The 23599-nt window shown below is 37.7% G+C and overlaps 1 protein-coding gene across 1 annotated transcript in view; it reads left to right on the forward strand.

The window, feature by feature from the left end:
- CNBD1 (cyclic nucleotide binding domain containing 1) overlaps positions 1-23599 on the forward strand; it is a gene marked incomplete at its 3' end in the record, with an annotated part of 131406 nt that overhangs the window by 36678 nt on the left and 71129 nt on the right. The gene's annotated exons all lie outside the window — the stretch shown is intronic.

Below are 23599 nucleotides of genomic sequence, written 5' to 3' on the forward strand. Positions count from 1 at the left end.
ATTTTATCAAGCATGTTTGAAATCTGAAGCTCCACATATTTTTAATATGTGATACCAAAGTCCAATAACATACTACTGGGGTAAAGATTTTAAAAATCAGAAAACAACAACTGCAACTGACTCGTGGCAAGTTTGGCTGAAGATTCCTTCTCAACTTCATTTGAATGATTTAAAGTTTTCTGGACTGAATAGTTCCACGTTTCATCTAATTAGATTTACTGGCAAGATTGCCAATAATATCTATGTCTATTAAATCCCGTTTCATAAAATAAGTAAGACTTAGCTCTTCTTCAGGAGTACAAAGTATAAACATCACACATTTTCCTCAATAGATTCAGAAAAAAAGAAGAAAGAAAAATATTGATGCAAAAAGTCTCCTAGTGTTGCTGTTCCAGTTCAGACAGAAATGCAAGTCTTCCTAGGTGTTACTGAACAAACAGTGGAACTGCTCCTCTAAGCATCCTAAAACATGTCTCACATACAGACTCTAGCCCATTATAGTGTGTATTAGGGCAACACTAGTGGTTTGGTAGAGAGATCTAAGACAATCTGAACATCTATTCATATTTCTTAAACAAGCAGTTAAATAACATATTCTCGTTTTTCAGCATTTTGTTTATCATTTTTTTCATTTAGAATCCTTTGGGAAAACAAATGACTACAAGATGGCAACAAACAAATGCAGAAAACACCCAACATTTTTCTCCCATATCCTGTCCTTTGGATTTTTTTACAGTCCTCTGCCTTGTAGGAGAGGAGAGAAAAGCAGAGCAGATCTTCCTCCAAAGAGGACAAAAAATGAGTCAGCCAGGGATGGAAATGGACAGAGGGCAAACTTTAAAACATTTGGAGTGTTTGGAATAAAACTGGATGTTTGCCCATCCTAACCTGAGTTATACCACTTCTATACATTGTTGTTGTTAGCTGCAAAGTCGTGTCCGACTCATTGCGACCCTATGGACAACGTTCCTCCAGGCCTTCCTGTCCTCTACCATCTTCTGGAGTCCATCTAGGCTCACGCCTACTGCTTCAGTGACTCCATCCATCCACCTCATTCTCTGTCGTCCCCTTCTCCTATTGCTCTCGATCTTTCCCAGCATTAGGCTCTTCTCCAGTGAGTCCTTCCTTCTCATTAGGTGGCCAAAGTATTAGAGTTTTAGCTTCAGGATCTGGCCTTCTAAAGAGCAGTCAGGGTTGATCTTGTCTTCCTTACATTAGAAACTACAAATATTTTCATATTCCCTAGATTTGTAATGGGGTTACTATTGTTTTAGCTGGGAACCAGGATACTAAGTTTTTCATGATAGTCAAGGGGTGCTTGTATTGCCAGTAGTACTGTGTTTCCCCGAAAGTAAACCCACCCTCGAATGTAAGGCCCAGCTGATTTTTTTTGCGGTGGGCCTAATATAATCCCTCCCCCTGAAAGTAAGCCCTACTTAAGGGCTTGTATGGACGGCCTGCCTGTGACAAGGCAAAGCCTATGTGGGAGGGGGGATCTGACCCACAGTACCAGTAAACTGGTTCGCAAGATCTCAAGAAGTTAGAAAGTCTGATTGAACTTTTTTGGGGAGGCTGCAAAAAAAAAAAGTTAAGTAGTTCTGCTTTCTCCCTGTTGCTTGTCACCTACTTGCCATTTTCTCCCACTTATGTGATAATCATTTGCTTAACTTTTATCTTGTTTTTTACATGTTGAAAGAAGTTTTTTTTGTTATTATTGCAGGAACTTGACTCAAAGGTACACAGATACTCAGATTTGGCCTCAGCTCCTGGCAACACTGACTAAACTTGACCAGGAAGCTAAAATTCAGTTTGATCTCCAGAGAATACAAGGGAATTTAACATGTAGATTGGAAAGTAAAATAAATAATCAACCTACTTGTCAGTTCTATAACGAACCTGGCTGAAGCCATCTTGGTTGTTCTAGGTTGCCACAAGCAAGGGAAGGGGTATGGAGTATTTTTGCTAGTCTAAACAATTCTGGCTCCCATGGGAATCAAGGTCATTCTATTAATTAGCTTAGTGGGTCGGGTATTTTGTTAGAAAGCCAGCCAAATTATTCGACTGGGGAACGTAGCTGATTTCATAGTACTGGGGTGGGAAGTTTGACTTTGTAATAGTGTAACTCTTTGGAGGGAATTTCAGACTTGGTTTCACTTTTGGCCATACCAATATTTTGTAACCAATAAACATGTTCTTTGAAGAAATCTATAACCTCAGAGTTTTGATTTTGTTGGTTTCACCATCAGAACCATGACACTTACTCTGGAAAGAAACAGTGGCAACCTATTTCTGTACTGATGTTTAGAAAATTATCATAGCATCTCACTGAAGCTACCAGGCCTGCGTAGAGATTTTATTTTTACAGTTATGCACACTTATTGTGAATCATGTGTTATAGGACCAGATTTTCAGAAAGACTATGTGCTCACTTCTGAGATTGTTCAAGCAATAAAGTCCCTGTGAGAATCATTCTTCTAAATCTTCCAGGGAAGCTCTTCCTATTAAGTGCCTCACTCTGAGAAATCCTCAGAACAAGATATTAAGTGAGTTCTGAAGAGCAGCGTTGCTGAAAGAACAATGTATTCTCTGGGGCACAAGATATTCCCAAATGAGTTTTTCTAAATGGGGCAGAAGGAGGAACTCTTAATATTGAGTCTTTCTCTATGTGGTGACTGTGGCAGGCATATAATATATTCCATGAGAAACCAACTAACTGCTGTCCCAGATAGTTTACAAAGTTTTACCTTAAGGATACCTTCAAAAGAGGTCTATAAATTGAACCCCTTGGAGGGTGATACTGTATAAGTGAATAGCAAAGACAATAGAAGCTTCTTCATTTCCAGAACTGTCTTCTTAAAGTTCCCTTACAAACAGATACAAAAATCACAACATGTTTAACATCATTATTTCTTTGCTAAGAGAAATACCATTTTTTTTTAAAAAAGGCTGTTGTTAAAAGCCTAAGAAAGGAAGTAAAAACAAATAATAATCTTTTATGGTTTTTAAGCAATGAACTGTATCGTTTTTGAAATTTTAAAAAAGTCACCCTGAATTGTGCCTAAAAATACAGACAATTTCTCTTCTATTGATACAATTTATAAGAAAAATGTCTTCATCTGACAACACATACTTGTCATTACCGAATCTCTGGCTGTGAAGAGGTTACTTATGCATTTATTTTCTCTTCTTGGAAGCCACATTCAGCATTTCAATAATGTGCTCTGATTTTTTTTAATGCAACTTCTTCTACTTAAAATCACCCTTAATGATGATTGAGAAAATAAACCATAGACTTATTTTCTTCACTTCTTTTCTTTAACATCGTATTGTGGGTGAAATGTTTATATTAACTCTATTTTTTCTTCTTCTCTGGCCTAAGACATTTTCCTGAAGAATCAGTTAACCAGAGGAGTTCATTATTTTCACTACATCTTAGTCATGCAAATGAGGTTGAGTCTTCTCTCATGTTTCCTGCTGCTGCAGGCTGAATATGGTAAATTAGTCCATATTAGGATTTGAGCAGGCGAAGAAAGAGATTCCTACCTTTTGTCAGAGTTCACATGCCACACTAAGACATAATGTGAATTTTTGGGTTTTGGTTTAGCATAATCTGCCAAGCCCTTGTGGGCTATAAATAATGATTTATGCCTTAGAATGGTCTGTGATCTCAGATAGTTATATTTGATCACTATTTGTTTCAAATTTTAAAGAAGTGGGATAGGAAGAGTATTGATGCCTTTGAATTTTGATATTGGAGAAGACTCCTGAGAATACTGTGGACAACCAAGGAAACAAACCAATGGATCAATGAAGAAATCAAGCCACAGTTTATATTAAGGAACAAATGACCAGACTGAAATTATACTACTTTGGACACATTATGTGAAGACTCAGTACTCTAATGCTGGGAAAGGTTGAAGGAAAGAAAAGAAGAGGAGAATGAAGAGCAAAATGGATGGACTCAGTCACAATGATAATAAGTACTCTATTGAGAGACTAGAAGGAACAGGTTAAGCATAGATAGTCATGGACAAAATGTATCTATGTGGTCACTAGGAGTCAAAAATGATTTGATGGCATATAATCAATTAATCCCCTTCATGGATTACTGCCTTGTCGTGGCGAAGGGGCTTGCGTAATTCAATGAAGCTATGAGCTATGCCGTGCAGGGCCACCCAAGACGGAAAGGTCATAGCAGAGAGTTCTGACAAAACGTGATCCACTGGAGAAGGAAATGGCAAACCACTCCAGTATCTTTGCCATGAAAACCCTATGGACAGTACTAAAAGGCAAAACGATATGACGCTGGAAGATGAGCCCCTCAGGTCGGAAGGCGTCCAATATGCTACTGGGGAAGAGCAGAGGGCTAGTACTAGTAGCGCCAGAAAGAATGAAGCGACTGGGCCAAAGCCGAATGGACGCTCAGCTGTGGATATGTCTGGTGGTGAAAGGAAAGTCCGATGCTGTAAAGATTTTTTCTCCATAGGAACCTGGAATGTAAGATCCATGAATCAAGGAAAGCTGAACGTGGTCAAACAAGAGATGACAAGACTAAACATTGACATCTTAGGTATCAGCGAACTAAAATGGACAGGAATGGGTGAATTTAATTCAGATGACCATCAGGTATACTACTGCGGGCAAGAATCCCTCAGAAGAAATGGAGTAGCCTTCATAGTCAATAAAAAAATAGGAAAAGCAATACTGGGATACAATCCTCAAAATGACAGAATGATCTCAGTTCGAATCCAAGGCAAACCATTCAATATCACAGTAGTCCAAGTCTATGCCCCAACCACCAGTGCTGAAGAGGATGAAATTGACCGGTTCTATGAAGCCCTACAGCACCTTATAGAACTAACACCCAAAAATGATGTCCTTATCATCATGGGGGATTGGAATGCTAAAGTAGGAAGCCAAAAGATAAGCGGAATAACAGGCAAGTTTGGCCTTGGAGTACAAAATGAAGCAGGGCACAGGCTGATAGAATTTTGTCAAGAGAATACGATGGTCATAGCAAACACTCTTTTCCAACAACCCAAGAGACGGCTTTACACATGGACATCACCAGACGGTCAACACAGAAATCAGATTGACTATATGCTCTGCAGCCAAAGATGGAGAAGCTCTATACAGTCAGTAAAAACAAGACCAGGAGCTGACTGTGGCTCAGACCATGAGCTTCTTGTTGCAAAGTTTAGGCTTAAATTAAAGAAAGTAGGGAAAAGCGCTAGGCCAGTCAGGTATGAATTAAATCATATCCCTGTTGAATATACAGTTGAGGTGACAAATAGATTTAAGGAATTGGATCTGATAGACAGAGTGCCTGAAGAACTATGGACAGAGGTTCGCAACATTGTACAACAGGTAGCAACCAAAACCATCCCAAAGAAAAAGAAATGCAAGAAAGCAAAATGGCTGTCTGAGGAAGCTTTGCAAATAGCTGAGGAAAGGAGGGAAGCGAAAGGCAAGGGAGAAAAAGAAAGATATGCCCAATTAAATGCAGAATTCCAAAGAATAGCTAGAAGAGATAAGAATGCCTTCTTAAATGAACAATGCAAAGAAATAGAAGAAAACAATAGAATAGGGAGGACCAGAGATCTTTTCAAGAAAATTGGAGAGATGAAAGGAACGTTTCATGCAAAAATGGGCATGATAAAGGACCAAAATGGCAGGGACCTAACAGAGGCAGAAGAGATTAAGAAGAGGTGGCAAAATTACACAGAAGAACTATACAAGAATGAGCTTAACGTCCCTGATAATCACAATGAGGTGGTCACTGACCTCGAGCCAGACATCCTAGAATGTGAAGTGAAGTGGGCCTTAGAAAAGCTGAGCAACAACAAAGCTAGTGGAGGTGACAGTATTCCAGCTGAGCTATTCAAAATCTTAAAAGACGATGCAGTAAAAGTGCTACACTCAATTTGCCAGCAAATTTGGAAAACTCAACAGTGGCCACAGGATTGGAAAAGATCAGTTTACATTCCAATTCCAAAGAAAGGCAGTGCCAAAGAATGTTCAAACTATCGCACCATTGCACTCATTTCTCATGCTAGTAAAGTTATGCTTAAAATCCTACAAGCTAGACTCCAGCAGTATGTGGATCGAGAACTACCAGAAGTACAGGCAGGATTTCGAAGAGGCAGAGGAACTAGAGATCAAATTGCTAACTTACGCTGGATCATGGAGAAAGCTAGAGAGTTCCAGAAAAACATCTACTTCTGCTTCATTGACTATGCTAAAGCCTTTGATTGTGTGGATCATAACAAACTCTGGCAAGTCCTTAAAGAGATGGGCATACCAGACCATCTTATTTGTCTCTTGAGAAATCTATATGCGGGCCAAGAAGCAACAGTGAGAACTGGACATGGAACCACTGATTGGTTCAAAATTGGGAAAGGAGTCCGGCAAGGCTGTTTACTGTCGCCTTGCCTGTTTAACTTATATGCAGAGCACATCATGAGAAAGGCAGGGCTAGATGAATCAAAAGTTGGAATTAAGATTGCCGGAAGAAACATCAACAACCTAAGATATGCAGATGATACCACTCTAATGGCAGAAAGTGAAGAAGAACTAAAGAGCCTCTTGTTGCGGGTGAAGAAGGAGAGTGCAAAACTTGGATTGAAATTAAACATTAAGAAAACCAAGATCATGGCATCTGGCCCTCTCAATTCCTGGCAAATAGATGGGGAAGAAATGGAGGTAGTGACAGATTTTATTTTCCTGGGCTCCAAGATCACTGCAGATGGGGACTGTAGCCAAGAAATTAAAAGACGCTTGCTCCTCGGGAGGAAAGCCATGGCAAATCTAGACAGCACACTAAAAAGCAGAGACATCACCCTGTCAACAAAAGTGCGTATAGTCAAGGCTATGGTCTTCCCAGTTGCAATGTATGGCAGTGAAAGCTGGACCATAAGAAAGGCTGAGCGCCAAAGAATTGAAGCCTTTGAACTATGGTGCTGGAGAAGACTCCTGCGAGTTCCTTGGACTGCAAGGCGATCAAACCGGTCAGTCCTAGAGGAGATCAACCCTGACTGCTCTTTAGAAGGCCAGATCCTGAAGCTAAAACTCAAATACTTTGGCCACCTAATGAGAAGGAAGGACTCACTGGAGAAGAGCCTAATGCTGGGAAAGATTGAGGGCACTAGAAGAAGGGGACGACAGAGAATGAGGTGGCTGGATGGAGTCACTGAAGCAGTAGGCGTGAGCTTAAATGGACTCCAGAAGATAGTAGAGGACAGGAAGGCCTGGAGGAACATTGTCCATAGGGTCGCGATGGGTCGGACACGACTTCGCAACTAACAACAACAACAACAATCAATTAATCTTTCAAAATATGGAGAAGTCTTACATAGTTTTAAATTTTCATTAAAGATGTGTATTCATTTAAAAAAGAAAGTCCAGATCCTTATTTATTAAAGATTCCATACATTCCATTGGGCTATGTATGGAAGGGGCATGGAACAACAGGAATTTTTTTTTGTTATGAAGATATATGCTTAAAATATTGGTCAATTGAATAATATGGTGGTATCATTGAATGGAATATTGTCTGTGTCCTTAATTCTGTTATGATCCAGTTGTATAGGCATTGAGAGCAATGGACCAAATTTACTTTAGGAAAATGAATCTGGCTCCTAAGAATTTCTGTAAGGGATCTTGTAAAACTAGATAGTCTTAAATTGGTCTGGGTTCATTGCTCAGATAATTTACAGTATGCTAAATTCTCTTCTTATTACCCTTAATGTAAAACTCACTGAATGGAATATAACTGGTTTCTAAATAGGCATGTATAAGATTGTAGTGTTGATTTTTTTTGTTATTCTTTTGTTTTTATAAAATATTTTCTTATTTTATTTTGCTATTTTTAATATATGTCCTAAGTTCATTCTATTTAACATAAATACAGCATTCTTCTGTTTAAAATGTGATGGCATTGTTGTTGCTTTTTTTTCTTTCGAGTTCACCACTGTACTTTGTAACTGTCAAAGGATGGCCTTCAAGTGAATGAATCATAGTTAGACTCAGAATTATTCTAAATAATTCTAAAATGTTCTGGAAAATATAGTTTGATGTTATCTTTTGAAATTTGTGAGATTTACAAGGTGAAGAGGTTATAGCTGTGCCATATGTCAACGCTGCTAACATCGGATGTTCTTGCTTTGACAACATATGGAGATGTTTTTCTTTCCTATGCTTTCTTCTTAGAATTAGATGATAGTAGGAGTGGGGGTGGGGAGGAGGAATGTGATGGGAGTTAGTTAGACATAACAACATTGTAAAAGTGTATTTATTTATTTTATTTTAATTCCATTTATATCCCGCCCTTCTCCGAAGACTCAGGGCGGCTTACAAGCTTAGCAGTAGCCTTCATTCTATGTATATGCCTGCTTATTAGGGCTTTTGCCCCCCCAAGCGGCGTTATTACAAAGTCAGCTTAAGTGCCCCTAACAATCAGGGGCTTTTGAAATAAGAGATGATAAGAGATGGGGGTTGGAGAACAGGGGGGAAAAATCTGCAATTCAAACTAATTGGAGAATGTGATTTATGACTGCTAATTAGAGGAGGGAATTTTATTTGATACTATGTGCTAAGGGGAGGAGAATTAAGATTTTGGCTTTGACCATGTATGTGCCAAAGCTATGCTACTCAAATAAAGGTTCTTTAAGGTAAACAATGCCTTGAAGTTCTTTGAAGAATTTCATTTGTCGGAACCATGACACCATAACAATTCTGAAACAATGGCTTAATCTTACAGAGGTTTTATGGATCATGTAAGTTAGGATTAAAAAATTAATTTTGGGACTATTAAAACAAGAAATTACATAGCAATTAAAATACCACAACCCAAACAGGAATGCAAAAGATATAAAATATTAGGGCTCTTTTATCTGCCAATGGAATCACATACTTTTAAATCTATTTCAAATTGAGTACAATATTTGGAAGAGTATTAAAGTAACACATTTTGTTCTTACGTCTTTAAAATTATGATAATTTATGAACAGGCATTATTGGTATGGAATTGCATGCTTTATATAGTAGGTATTAATATACTATGCTTATAATATGTGATCTGGAAATTTAGGAAAGAATTTGGTTGGCAAGTAAATACATTCCCAGGGTTTTAACACTTAAATGCATCCAAACCAGGGATAACATTTTGTGGATTACATTAAATGTGCAACAAACACATAATATCTTCTGATGGCTGCCCCCCACATATGTGAAGATTCTAATATCTTCTCATAATATCTTCTGATTCTGACATAATATCTTCTGATATCTTCTAACATATGATAGTCTAAAGAAGGCACACCTAACATATGATGAATTATGTGTGACAATGGTCATTTCCTAACCTGTTTCACCAATTATTAACTGTCTGCATGGACAGGAAGAGTTACTCTACTGAAGATCTTTGGGAATAGAAAGTTCTAATGAAAAGGAACATGTAATCTAGCTATTTATGTTACCTTCTTTATAGGCAAGGTGGGCGATTATTACCATGGAAGGTCCAGAAAGGCAGAGTTGGACCAATAATAATTAGTCCCTCAAATGGAGAAAACACATGCTTTTACAGTGCATTTTAGGCTTTAAAAGCATTATTAAAAAGTTCTGAATGCTATTAATATCATGCTGTCAAATTTTGGTACCAACCACATCTGATTTGGAATACACAGCCACATAGAAATGAAGAGATTTGAAGGTCACCAAAAATGATCTTAAGATCTCATAGTCACACTTCTTGTTCACTCATACTAAACACCAAATATGATTGACATACAATTCAACATAGGAAAATTCCTTATCAATCCAATTAAAAGTAAAAAATAGCATTAAGGAGCAGGAGCTATGTAGGAGACAGTATAGGGAGCCATAGCAATTATCCTACATACTTCTTTGTTAAGACACAGATATTGAGACAAACTTGTATAACATCAAAAATCCCAAGTGAGTTCTTAGAGTTTTATGGTCAATCTTCAACAGTTGTCAGAATGTCTTGCAGATTGCAAGAGGTGGACAAAAGGAAAATATAGCTAAGGGCAAGTGCAAACTCTTGACTAAGTAAAGAATAGATACCAAAATGTCATAATAGTACAATTGGTCCTTAGTGTGGTACAGAACAGAAGCATTGTGATTTTTTTTCTGCCAATGCAGTTTCAGGATTAGTCTTCTTGTTATGAGGCTGGGAAATGTAATATAATGACATTTCTTTTCCTTCACGCTCTCCCACACTTGCCCTCTGAAGAAAGCCAATCTTCTTAAGCTAGAATGGCAGAATGGTGTACCATCTAAGGCCATAGGGCCACATGCCTGCTTGGAATGGCTTAGATGCAACTTCTAATGCCTACAAATCTTTTACTTGATAGGGAAAATATAGGGGAAAAACACAACCCAAAAGGTATCAGTCATATGAACTGTATTCAGAACAATGTTTTTCAATCAATTTTACTTTACTCCATTTACACCTGTGTGAGCAACACTCCTTGAAATCCCTAATTTAGTCACTAGAGCACATACTAACTGTGCATTCATCAGTGTTACAAGGATAGAATGAGGGGTAGGTCTGTTTTTAATGCTTGCCTGCGGAATAGAAAAGATAAAATTATAGTACAATATGGTAGCTTTTTATTTGATCCAAATCCTGAACATTGGAACAGTGATACTGAAATAATTACTGCATGGTGTTCGAAGAGTACAGACACCAGCAAACACATATACTTTTGCATAATCATTGAGCATTCAAATATGTTTCTTTCTTTCTCTCTACCTATACAAACACATATACACAGATGGAAAAGTGGTTTTGCCATAGTAAGTTCTGCAAATACAGTTATAGGATTCATAGTTGCATATCACATTTCACTGTTTAACTTCAGCCGTAATAAAAAATCTGTTAGCAATGGAAACAGTCATATTTCCTAAATAGGAAACATGCTGCTCCAAATCTCAACTGGATCCTGTAAATCAGGAGCGGTTATTGTTGTTGGTTAAGGACAACTTTCTTGGACTGAGTATCAATCTAATTCAGCATCCCTTCATTAAAATTTTCTGATGCCAAATCCACATGAATACAGTGAAATAATGGAATAATAATCTGTTCTTTTCCACTGCTCCAAGAATCCAGCAGCCTACGATTTATGAGTGTGTATGAGAAATAAGAGGGATGCAGTGGCTCGGTGGGTTAGGATGCTGAGCTTGTTGATCAGAAGGTCAGCAGTTTGGCGGGTTGAATCCCGAGTGCCATGTAACAGAGTGAGCGCCTGTTACTCGTCCCAGCTTCTGCCAACCTAGCAGTTCGAAAGCACGTAAAAATGCAAGTAGAAAAATAGGGACCACTACGGTGGGAAGGTAACAGCGTTCCGTGCGCCTTTGGCATCTAGTCATGCCGGCCACATGACCACGGAGATGTCCTCGGACAAACGCTGGCTCTTCGGCTTTGAAACGGAGATGAGCACCGGCCCCAAGATTTAGAAACGACTAGCATGCATGTGTGGGGGAACCTTTACCTTTACCTTTATGAGAAATAACTGATGTTAATCAGGTGAGATGATCTTATTTTGACCTCTTTGGTCATACACTGAGGAAGTCTGAAACATACCAGGAAGCATATTTTCAGGAAAAAAATAGTGAAGCTTAGGTCATATTGATTACACGTTATATGCTGTCTTCTACTACAAAAAATTTGGCTATCTAAAAGTTCTTAACAGTTTCCTTCTTTCCCTCCTCTAATCTTCCAATCTTCTGGACATGCTGTATCTCCAAAGACAACTATGGTTTTAATTTAAATTCTCTTATTTGGCTTATTTCCTGTCTCCTATGAAAAGCCAAATGATGTAATTCATATACTTTCTGAAGTCTAGTTGGCACATTATAACATAGTACCACTTTATTAAAAAAGTTATTTTCACATTACTCCTATTAAAAGATACACATGTATAACTCAAATTGCAATTTCTTTCCAGAACCAGACACAAGTATATTTCAATCAACTATTCTCATGTTCCAGACTCTGGGTGAATTAAAATCCCATGCATTAACAATTTACCTGAATAAAGACATCTGTGTCATCATGTAATGTACTATTATAAATTGCACTCTGTATTCAGTTTTCTTCATTTCCCAAATAATATTACATGATACAGATTTCTAGACTGTTCTGTCCCAGTATGAGCTATTGATACTTATAGGATGGGCAAAGTGTAACTTGGAATCAAGCAGGTAACTGAAAAACTAACTCAATTCATTCCTAGAAGTTCCTATTATTTTAGAATGAAGATTCTATTAATTAATTAATAAACTTGATATAACTGCCCATCTCACTAAAGGCAACTCTACGAAGCGTGCAATAATAGCTAAAAGAAAACAATTATGAAAACAGAAAATACAAATATAAAAAAACCCATAGCAATAAATTCCTAAAAAACAAAATACCACCATAACTGAAAAAATGCTGACCTTAACAATGGAGCCATCCAGACAAGCTCTGTCTGAGATTATGCTTCTTCTTGATCAAGAAGAATCAGAAAAGTAGATACAAAGAATTAAATAAGTAGGAAGCTAAGTTTCCCCTGTTGTTTTTCCCCCTTCCTATTGTTGTGATTACATCAACATGCTCTGGGTCCCATCAATTAAATAATGCCATCTGGTGAGGCCCAGGAAACTCATCTTTTCTGTCATGACACCTGCCCTCTGGAACACCATGTCCCTTGAGATACAGTATGTATTCTTGCACCCTGGCCTTATTTAAATGTTTGATTAAAATCTAACATCCCCAGGTGCTGGGTTAGTATGGATACATGTATGGTCTTCTGGTTTTAAACGATTGGATTCCCCCACCCCCAGATTTCCATGATTTCTGCCTTTTTTAGAATTTTTGGTTATATTTTATAAGTAGCTCAGAGTTGTAACATAATGGGGTGGCCCAGTGGTGGGATTCAAATATGTGAACAACCAGTTCTCTGCATGGATGCCGCTTCTGGAAGTCCATTCTGGGCCTGGGCAACAAAAAATTAGCTACTGGTTACTGGCTGAATCCCACCACTGGGGTGGCCTATACATTTCATAAATAAAAAAAATAAAGAAAAAGAATCATGTACGAGTGCAAGACCAAAGAAAGTTAGGTTCACATACTGTAATATTATAAACCCCTGATCTGAGTCAGCAAACCAAAAGTCTTAACATACTGTACCCCAACAAATCAGACAAATGATGGATGAATTATGGCCTGAGTTATACATAACAAAATCTGATCTTAGCAAAAGAGCAAACAAACAAACAAAACAAACTGTGCAATTACTATTGAACCCAGTCTAGAATCTTCTTTACACCCAGCTGCTGAATGTTTTTACAGCATCATCATCCAATAATAGAAATAGTCCTCATAGTGTCTCTTTAAATTAGGAATAGTCATGTGGGTCACTGAAGGGTCATGTGAAATGACTTCCTGGAAGATTACAGTGGTGAGAATATGTAGGCATTTATTTAACAAAAACTTCCTTTAGCGTCAGATAGCCTGGTTATACGTGTATTACAGTTCTGTCTTCATAACCTAGTCATTATAGGCCTCTTCCTCCTCTGAATTCTCTCATTTATCAATGTATTTTTGGAAATGTGGCTTGGAAATGAAGGTTGCCTTCAGGGCACTACTATGCTGAAGTTTATTATTCATAGTAAGCATTTCATTCTTGAGCCCTTGTGTGGTCTTTGCTGAGGTTTCTTTGGAACAGACTGGCCTAGTTTCCCTATCAATTCACATTTAAATGTGTTCAGGGAGCATGACCTAGTTGGCTCCCTGCTGTCTCAGAAGACTTAAACTGGAAGTATAGGAAGAAGCCACATGCAGCCCTATGTTTTGCTTGCAAGAGAGAGCAAGAATAGAAAGAGGCAGGAATGGAAGACAAGTGCTGTAAGAAACACAAAATAAAACAATAAATACCCAAAAATAAAACAGGGCTATTTAAGCAAGCTACTGTGCATAAGAAGAGTAGTCATAAAAGCCCCAAACACCCATTCTTAGTTCTTTCTTAGTTGTTTGGTCCATTTGCAAATGTGCACCTTCTAAGACACCTATTAGATTTATCATATCATAGATTTATCATTAGATTTATGTTATGATAGATATATCATATCATAGTTATCATTAGATAAATCTTATTAGTTTTATCATATTGGATTTATAATACACATAGCTATGACAGAATGCAGATTTTTTTGTTGCCATGTTCTGTTTTCTTTCCTGCCCAACATGTGATGATTGCAAATACCATATTCCTGTGAACTCTGTCAAAGAAATCCCTTGCATATTTAATTCTGCTCATAGAGAACGTGGCCACCTATCATCATAAATAGCAGCTGCTATTTTTAGAGAACATTTTCAAGTGGTTAGATCTGGTGCTGTTTCAGGGAAGTGGAAGAAAATAAATAGTTGTGGCATGTTCTGGTTCCTCCATGAAAGAGAACATCCCTCACCTCCCATCTTTTCTGCAAATCTAGAAAATCATACAGCTTTAAAATAAACTATACATCTTCATTATGTTTACATTATGTCAAGGAAAAGATCAGGTAGGCAAACAGCATTGGAACCTGGATTTAAGAAAGGGACTGACCAAAATACAGGAAGGTTGTTGAACGTTGAGTTAGTTTCTGGATTCCATGGAAGTACAAGAATATTCCTGAACAACAGACACTCTTTTTGTATTGGAAGTAGTGTTAGGCAGGTGCATGAAGAGTGTTTGTGTGTGTGTGTTTGAATCAATGTTGACTCTGGCAAGTGCCTGGATACATCCTTGCAGTTTTCTTGCCAAGACTTTAGAAGTGGTTTGCCATTCTTCTATAAGAGGAGTAGATTGATATATTTGTAAAAACAGATTAATACGGTTGTTCTTCAATATCTCAGCTAGGTTTCACACATCCTCTTTTACTTCTTTGAGTTTCTGTCCTTGACTTTTTAGGGCTTGTTTACTTATGTCCCTTCCCCCCACTTTCCCTTTCGGTACCTTTCCCAGCTTACTTTCCCTTGATTTATACTTCCTCCCTGGACTACATTAGAACGTAGGTCAGATACCAGGAAGCATTGTACAACTTCCTGATTAAGCAAAAGCACCAGCATTTTGTGTGGAACTTGTACATTCAGAAGATTGATGGTATGAAGTTGTATAAGAGCAGCAGCAGTGCCAATATTTTTATTATACATTTCTGGGCTATAGATCAGAAGCATTCTGGAGCTGAGGGCTTTTTCAGTGGGAAATTTTTCTCGACCTATTTGCAGAATTACTTTCTTTTAAAGGCTCTCAGGTCCTATGACATTATGTTATGTAAGTACATTTATTTTTCCAAGCATTTAAAGATTTTTATAATCTTTTGAGTGTCAGAGACATCCTATTATCTTTTTTTTTTGTCACAAAGGGGCAGAGAAGAAACTAATTGTGATAAAGTTTTGCAATAGTATTATTTCACAACATACTGTATGTAGGACTCAAGATCACTGTTCCATATTTAAATAAAATGAATGCAAAAAGAAATGAACCAGCCAAGGACAGTTTTTAGCCATATAGACTTTGCCGGTTTTATGAAGACATTCTCCAAGTGATACACAAGATTGATGTCAAAAACATAAGAGAAGTCAGAAGGTTACAAAATCTGAAAAGAGATATTTCTTTTATAGCCTCTGCAAATTATCTGAGAATCTCCTATACATAAGGTGAAATAGAAGTCCAATTATAGTTGTCACAAAACAATAGGAACTTGACTACGACACCTTTCTAAATTAATCCTAGTGTCAGTTTACACTGATAATAATTATTCTTTGCTGCTTCTAACTAATGTGAATGCTTCAGAACTGTTTCATAATACAGGAGAGGTTATTTTAAATCTTTATAATGACACACAGTAGTAATAATTTAGATCATAAAATTGCAAAATACGAGAGTGATTTTCACTTAATTAGAATTTTCTGATTAGAATTCTTTCATTACAATCTTTTAAAAAAACATAATAAACATATAATTAGACTATAGGTGGAAAAATGATTTGCCTGGTTCATGCATTATAAAATGCTGCTTAATGAATGGCATATGTGCATCTATTTCATAAATGAGTACCTACCAGTTATTACTAGGGATCAGTGAGATCTGCCACATCTGTAGAAAGGAATGCAGATGTTGATTACTATAGGATGAATACAGTGATGGGATTCAACCTGTTCGCACCAGTTTGGCAGAACTGGTAGCTAATTTTTTGTTGCCCAGGCCCAGAATGGACTTCCGGAGGCAGTATCCACACAGAGAACTGGTTGTTCACATATTTGAATGCCACAGCTGGATGAATATCTTTATACAGTATACCAAAGCACCCTATGCTTTGGATTAGTGACAGCCAGAAACTTTTTGGGCATTCACTGTGAACACATTGGAGTTCAAAATGTGTAAGGACTAATGGGATTCATGGATTGATTGGTTATGTGCCATCCAATTGTTGTTGACAGTTTGAGATCACATAGGTAGATTTTTTCCCATGACAATATTTATTTATTTATTTATTTATTTATTTATTTATTTATTTATTTATTTATTTATTCGGTTTATATACCGCCCTACTCCCAAAGGACTCAGGGTGGTTTACAAGGCAAAATTTAAAAACAATACAATATAAAATTAAAATTAAATTAAGTCTAGCCGCAAAAAATTAAAATCACAATTTAAAAACATTAAACCCCTCAGTCCAGACCAGATAGCTCAAAGAGCCAGGTTTTTAGGTCCCGGCGAAATGAACGAAGGTCGGGGGCAGTCTGGAGTTCCGTTGGCAGTTGATTCCATAGGGCAGGAGCACCCACAGAGAACGCCCTCCCCCTGGGGATCGCCCATCGGCAATCCTTGACCGGCGGTACCCTGAGGAGGCCCTCCCTGTGGGAGCACACAGGACGATGGAAAATGACGCTGGCAGCAGGTGCTCCCTCAGATAATCCAGGCCCATGCCATTTAGTGCTTTATAGGTCATCACCAGCACCTTGAATCTCACCCTAACCTAGCCTTTTGGGTCTTCCAGTGGTGTACTCATCACTTCTATAACTGAGTATCACATTGTTGCTGGTGGACCTCTTCTCAGCATTAAAGTCTTCTCCAGAGAAGGACTAATGGGACACATTCCCAATCTTTTCATGAGTAGTGTACCACCTCCATTCTTGTCCATGATATGTTTCACCTTGAAGTGCAGTTTTTTGAATGGCTTTTGAATTTCCTTGTACTCAGAATGATCATAACAGACCGCAATAGAATTTATTATCAGAACTTTGTATAGAATGGATGGATTTATCTTACAAGTATTCTATGAAAAATCTATAGTAGATTCTCAGGTCATTTGAAGGACTCTGCTAAGCTGTGACTCTTTTCTATATTTGAATTGTAGCATATGCAGTCTATGCTACAGAGATGATTGAGGGGAGGAAAGCTGCATCTTTCTTAGATAAAATTCTAGGTTGGGAGGTATCTTGGTTTGCATGACGTCCTGGTTCTAATGGAGCAGGTATGTAGCTCAAGAATATACTTAATGTCAACACCATCTATATTGTCAGGGTATTCTATGATTTCAAGCTTCTAAGCTTATTAAGAGCCTTTTAAAAATTAGGTTAAAGCAATGTATCTTTTGCTTCTTGCTGCCTTGCAAAAACTTTAGCCACCTAGATTATCATTAGATTTAAAAATTCTAAACATGAAGCATTCTTTTAAGTTAATTGAACTGTCTCTTTGCATTTCTAGCCTAATTCAAAGTTCTACTGTTAAACTTTAATATCTTAAATTATTTGACCCCAGAATAGTTTAACAATCTCTTTTACTCTTGTGATCATGTTTAATATCTAAGATCTGGATCAGAGATCATAGGCCCTCTCAAAAACAGTGTCCAGCCATGGTTCCAAAATTCCTCTGTTGGATTTGAGACTGCTTCTCAGTTGTTTCTGGCCAGCCACAAAGATTCAAGGGGGTTGGTATACTCCAGATCCCATCATTTAAATAATGCCACTTTGTGCAAATAAGATGAAGTGCCTTCTCTGTTGCTGCATTTGCCCAATGGAATAGTATCCAAGAGCCATGGTGGGACAGTGGTTAGAATGCAGTATTGCAGGCTAATTCTGCTGACTACTAGCAGTTCAGCAGTTTGAGTATCACCAGCTCAAAGTTCTATCTTCTATCCTTCCAAGGTTGGTAAAATGAGGACTTAGATTGTTGGGGGTAATATGCTGACTCTGTAAACCACTCAGAGAGGGCTGTAAAGTATTGTGAAGTGGTATATAAGTCTAAATGCTATTGCTATTGCTATCCCCTCTAAGGTTTATATGACCCTCACCCTATGGGCCCCTAGGAAAGCATTCAACAGTCTCTGAGCTAGAATGATATGGGCTCCCACTAACTGCCAGCAATAATGCAGAATTATTGTTCCCCTCTCAAATTAGTCACCTTTTAATGTTTAGAGTCTCTTTCTTTTCTTTTTGACTCTATGCAACCTTTTGTAAAGCATTCAGCATCACTGATTGAAGACTGATTGAATATATATAGATTGAAGACTGAATATACACAGATAAATATTTCTTGTCTATTGTGATCTGCAACACGCCTCTTTTGCATCCATCTCCTGTATCTTATAAAATTATCATACAGTAGGATTTTTTCTGTATATTGTTTTCTTAAGGTTTTATCTTAAGAAGTGGCTTTTACATTCCTGTATAATTTTAATCTCGTAAATAAAAATGCCTATGTTTGTATTATGATTATCCAAAACTTATTTGGAAGCAAGCCCATTAAAATTACAATGCAGGCTGAGCTGCACGAATCTTTTCTAACAACTAGGAAAAATCTAAAATGTCATTGCTGCATACTTATGAGTCAAGCCTAATACCATTCAAACCACCACTAATGTGTGAATAATAGTTGACAGTTTCCAAAGTGTACTAGTCAAATACAATTTAGATCAGATGTTTAACATGGTTTTGTGGCTCAGCGCATATTCTATTGCTGCAAAGCTAGAGATTTTTAATACCTCACCAACCATTTAGAGTCAAATATAATTGTATAATATTGCAATAAAAATGTCTGCTGGCATTTTAAACCGTATTCATGAATATTATATTCTATATTTTAATAAAAGCATGGAGTTTAATAGATTTTTATATCTTAGTGTAGTTTGAGTTATTTTATAGTTCACTTTAATTTTACAAAATGTTTCCTTCATTTTCACTTTAAATTATTTCCACCTGGTTATATTATATAAATGCCTTCATATCATGGATACACATTTCAACCGGCATTCCTTTCTATTAAAATATTACGTATAGAATGTCTCTATCTATTCATATACAAAATAAAGTGTTAAAATAAATACCAATAATCAATGAGATTATTGTTCATAATATATAGTTGCCCATCTCACAGATGTAACTCTGGGTAATATAGAGCCTCCCAGTTCAGGACAAATGCGACTGGTGCACAATTTATGCAAAGGTTTTCTAGGCCATGATTGCTACCTGCTCTTTCAGCAGGAGTTGTGAGTCCAGAAAGATCCTAGATTCTGTGCAAGGTCTATTTGGGACAGTGCAAACTCTTTCCAGGAGCAAAAATGATAAATTCCCAGATCTGGAAGTCACAAAACCCAAAGTCATTCAGTTTTGCCAAAGTTGATCTGAAGCCTGTTTTTCTTAACCCAATCCCCCACAGGTTCCAAATACTAAGACAAAACTTCCATAACATAATTAATTGGCCAGATTCCTTGTTTTGATGCTATTTTGTATATTACTTCTTTGCTGCCTCACACTTTTGTTGACAGTTCAGTAACTAACAACATCCTGCTGTTTATCTGAGGATAAAATGCCATAAGATTAGATTTTTGCCATCTAATTGCTATATTTGCTATATCTATATCTATATAGATTGATATATTTAGAGGAGGAGAATATTAGGGCATTTGAGTGAATTGGGATGCCCTTTATGAGATTATCTCTTTAATGGCTTTGCTGAAGAAATTAAAATCTTCCTTGGTAATTTTGGTTTTGGCTGAATTATCTCAGAAAATCTGGGTCACCTGGAATCAATCTGGAGCAATATATTGCACTGAAGAGTAGGATACTCTAAAGCAGTGTTTCTCAACTTCAGCAACTGTAAGATTCCTCAATCAGAATTCTGATAATTGAAGGCCACCCATCTTAAAGTTGCTGAGTTTGAGAAAAACTGCTCTAGGTATCAAATCCCCTACTGCTCCAAAATTACTAATCCCCAAAATATACCTTCCATGTCTATGTTGCCAGAATCCCATAGGTGGATAAACAACTAAATCAAAGAGCAGCTTATCTGGAGCTTCTTTCTTCCATAAGCCTGATCATTATTTAAATATTAAAGTAGGATTGTAAAGAACCAAGTTCAATTTTCGTTTTCAATAGATTACAACCAGGTGGTGGCTGGGTGGGTGGGGGTGTCTGGTTACCCTGCCTCTTAGCATTTATAATTTACCTTTCAGTATAGCTGATAATAATAATAATAATAATAATAATAATAATAATAATAATAATAATAATAATAATAATAATAATAATAATAATAATAATAATAATTTTATTTATATACCGCCCTTCTCCCGAAGGACTCAGGGCGGTGAACAGGGCAAATATATAAAAAATACAAAAATACAAAAGTTAAAAGAAAATTAAACATATGCCCGACTAAAAACAGTAAATACAAATATTAAAAATGACCATAAAACCCAACCCATCCCCCATCAGGCCAGGCCGGCTTGTTCAAATAAGAGTGTCTTCAGATCGTGACGGAAGGAGCGAAGGTCGGGCGCCATCTGGAGCTCAACCGGCAGCCGATTCCATAGCTCCGGGGCGCCCACAGAGAAGGACCTCCCCCTGGGGGCCACCAATCGACATTCTCTGATCGGTGGCACCCTGAGGAGGCCCTCTCTGTGGGAACGCACAGGGCGGAGGGAAGTTGATGTCGGCAGCAGGTGCTCCCTAAGGTACTCCGGACCCATGCCATGTAGGGCCTTAAACACCATTACCAGTACCTTGAATCTCACCCGGAAGACAACTGGTAACCAATGCAGCTCACAGAGCAGAGGTGTGACATGGGAGTATCGGGAGACTCCCAACACAACTCTCGCGGCTGCATTCTGTACCAGTTGGAGCCTCCGAGTGGTCCTCAAGGGCAGCCCCATGTAGAGAGCGTTGCAGTAGTCCAGACGAGAGGTCACGAGCACGTGAGTGACCATACATAAAGCATCCCGGTCTAGATAGGGCCGCAACTGGCGCACCAGGCGAACCTGGGCGAAGGCCCCCCTAGTCACAGCTACTATATGGTCTTCCAAAGTGAGCCGTGAATCTAGAAGGACTCCCAAGTTGCGAGCCCTATCTACGGGGGGTAATAGTTCATCCCCCATGGAAAGAGATGGAATGTTCTGAATATCCCGGGATGCCGGTATGCACAGCCACTCAGTCTGATGTAGGAAAAGAAAGATATATTTTAGATGTCAGTAAGCAACAATAACAAAACCTTTTTTTTAAAAAAAACATAAGTTAAAGTGATAACTGCAATGATGGAAGTAAACATCATTTGTAGTTTGTTGGTGATGTATTTCCAGTTCACCATGGAGACTTTAGGACAATAATTCTGGAATCAATGTCTGTTAATCTACTTTAGTATTTCTCAACCTTGGCAATTTGAAGCTGTTCAGTAAAGATGGCTAGGGAATTTTGGGAGCTGAAGTCCACAGGTCTTCAAGCAGCCAAGGCTGAGTAACACTGATCTATGTGTCATGGTTCCGATAGAGACAAATAAAGCAGAACTCCGAGGCTTGCAAATTCCTCAAAGAACATGTTTATTGATACAAACTATCAGCACTTCAAACGTTAAACAAAGTCTGAAGAGATGCATAACAATTCCCCAATACCAAGTTAAGAAATCCCACCCCTAAGGCTATGCAAGCAACTATGTTTCCCCATACAGCTTGTTGGTGCGCTTTTCATGAAACGCCCAGCACACAGTCTCAGGAGTAGCCAATGACCTTGGTTCCCAGGAGAGAAAGTCCAAGAGAGAAAGTCTGTTTTGTCTAGCGCAACACCTGGCAACCCCCCTCCCTCTGTGCTTTGTGTCAACTAGAAACGAGAAGGAAAAAATGGCTGCAGCCATGCTCATTCTAAAGTTGACACAATGTCTTCCAGAAATACTGGTTGCATATCCTCCATTCTGACAGAGATATGTAATTTTACCCCAGTTCAGTTAGAGATGATTTGAGTGAACTAAAATCATCTGGAACTACTGTTGAATTGCAAAAGGATTCTATAGTTGAAATTCTATTATTGTCACCAACATTTCTCACCACTTTAGTTGTTGCATATATACTGTAGATATGAATACCAGCTTAGCCTCTGGCATTCAGAACCTCAGGTGATGTAGAATCCATGTTTGTGTTGTATATCCTATAATTGCAAAGCATTGTGGCATTTCAAGAGCTTATAATTAACAGTGGCAAAAGCTGCTTTTTTGGCAACTGTGGACTGTACAAACTGTTTCTTTGAATTCCTGGAGAAATGTCCAGTTTAAAGCCCTAAATACTGTAATTTGGAACACTAAATTGCTATGCTATACTTTTTTCATTTTGATATTCTGCTTGAAACAAGGTTTTTTTTAGACAAAATGGAAGATTTTTACTAGCAACATGAATCTTTGTTCTTCCAATCTCTCTTCAACTAGATATGTATACCCATAATATAAGCATGTGAGAAAGCTGAGCATTGATGGCTGCTGGCATCCATAATGATTACTGAATGGTATTGTTTCCAAAGAGGCTCAGTTTGTTACATCTTTAAGCACACATACTGTAAATTATGAATCCCATTGTTCCTTTGGTGCAATTTCTCTTTGTCAAAAAGAGGCACCACATACTGGTGTGACATTTTATCAGCACAAATTTCTACATCTTTTTTCATTAAAAAGGGGGAAGGGGATTTTGGTTTTGTGATAAGGGTGGATTGGAAAGAAATGGTATGTGACTTTTTGACCATCTATTTTCCTACTTACGATCACCCTGTGGTATTCCAGGTTTATATTCAGCCGTATGAAATCACACTTGGGGATTCCGTGGTGGAGGTAGCTTGAGAATGATTTGGAGGATAAATATATGCATTTCTAACCTGCTTTTCAGTAACAGCTGAAAGCATCTGCAATGCTTTAAATTGTACTTATTAAAGCTACTTAAAAAAGGGGGAGGGGACTTGCAAACCTGAATGATAGGGTTAGATCTAAATTACTTGCCACAATATAATAAAATAGTACAATAGGGGGATTGCAATTTTTTAAAGGAAAAAAACACCACTTAATCTCTTATCTCCCTCTTTCTCTCTGTGTGACATAATAGATTATTATTGCAATTACTGAATCATTTAGCAAAAAATCATTATATTTACTGTATACATTATTGTCACTAGGATGATTACAACTGCCATTACTGATATTTACCTAAGGCAGGTTACAATTTGAGTCTAGTGAAAGTCTTGGATTAAAATACTAAATTCCTGTCATAGTGTGTGGGAAAATAAGGAATAAAATAAAGT

Source organism: Vipera berus, assembly GCF_964194415.1.
Source record: "Vipera berus genome assembly, chromosome: 3".
NCBI lineage: Eukaryota > Metazoa > Chordata > Lepidosauria > Squamata > Viperidae > Vipera > Vipera berus.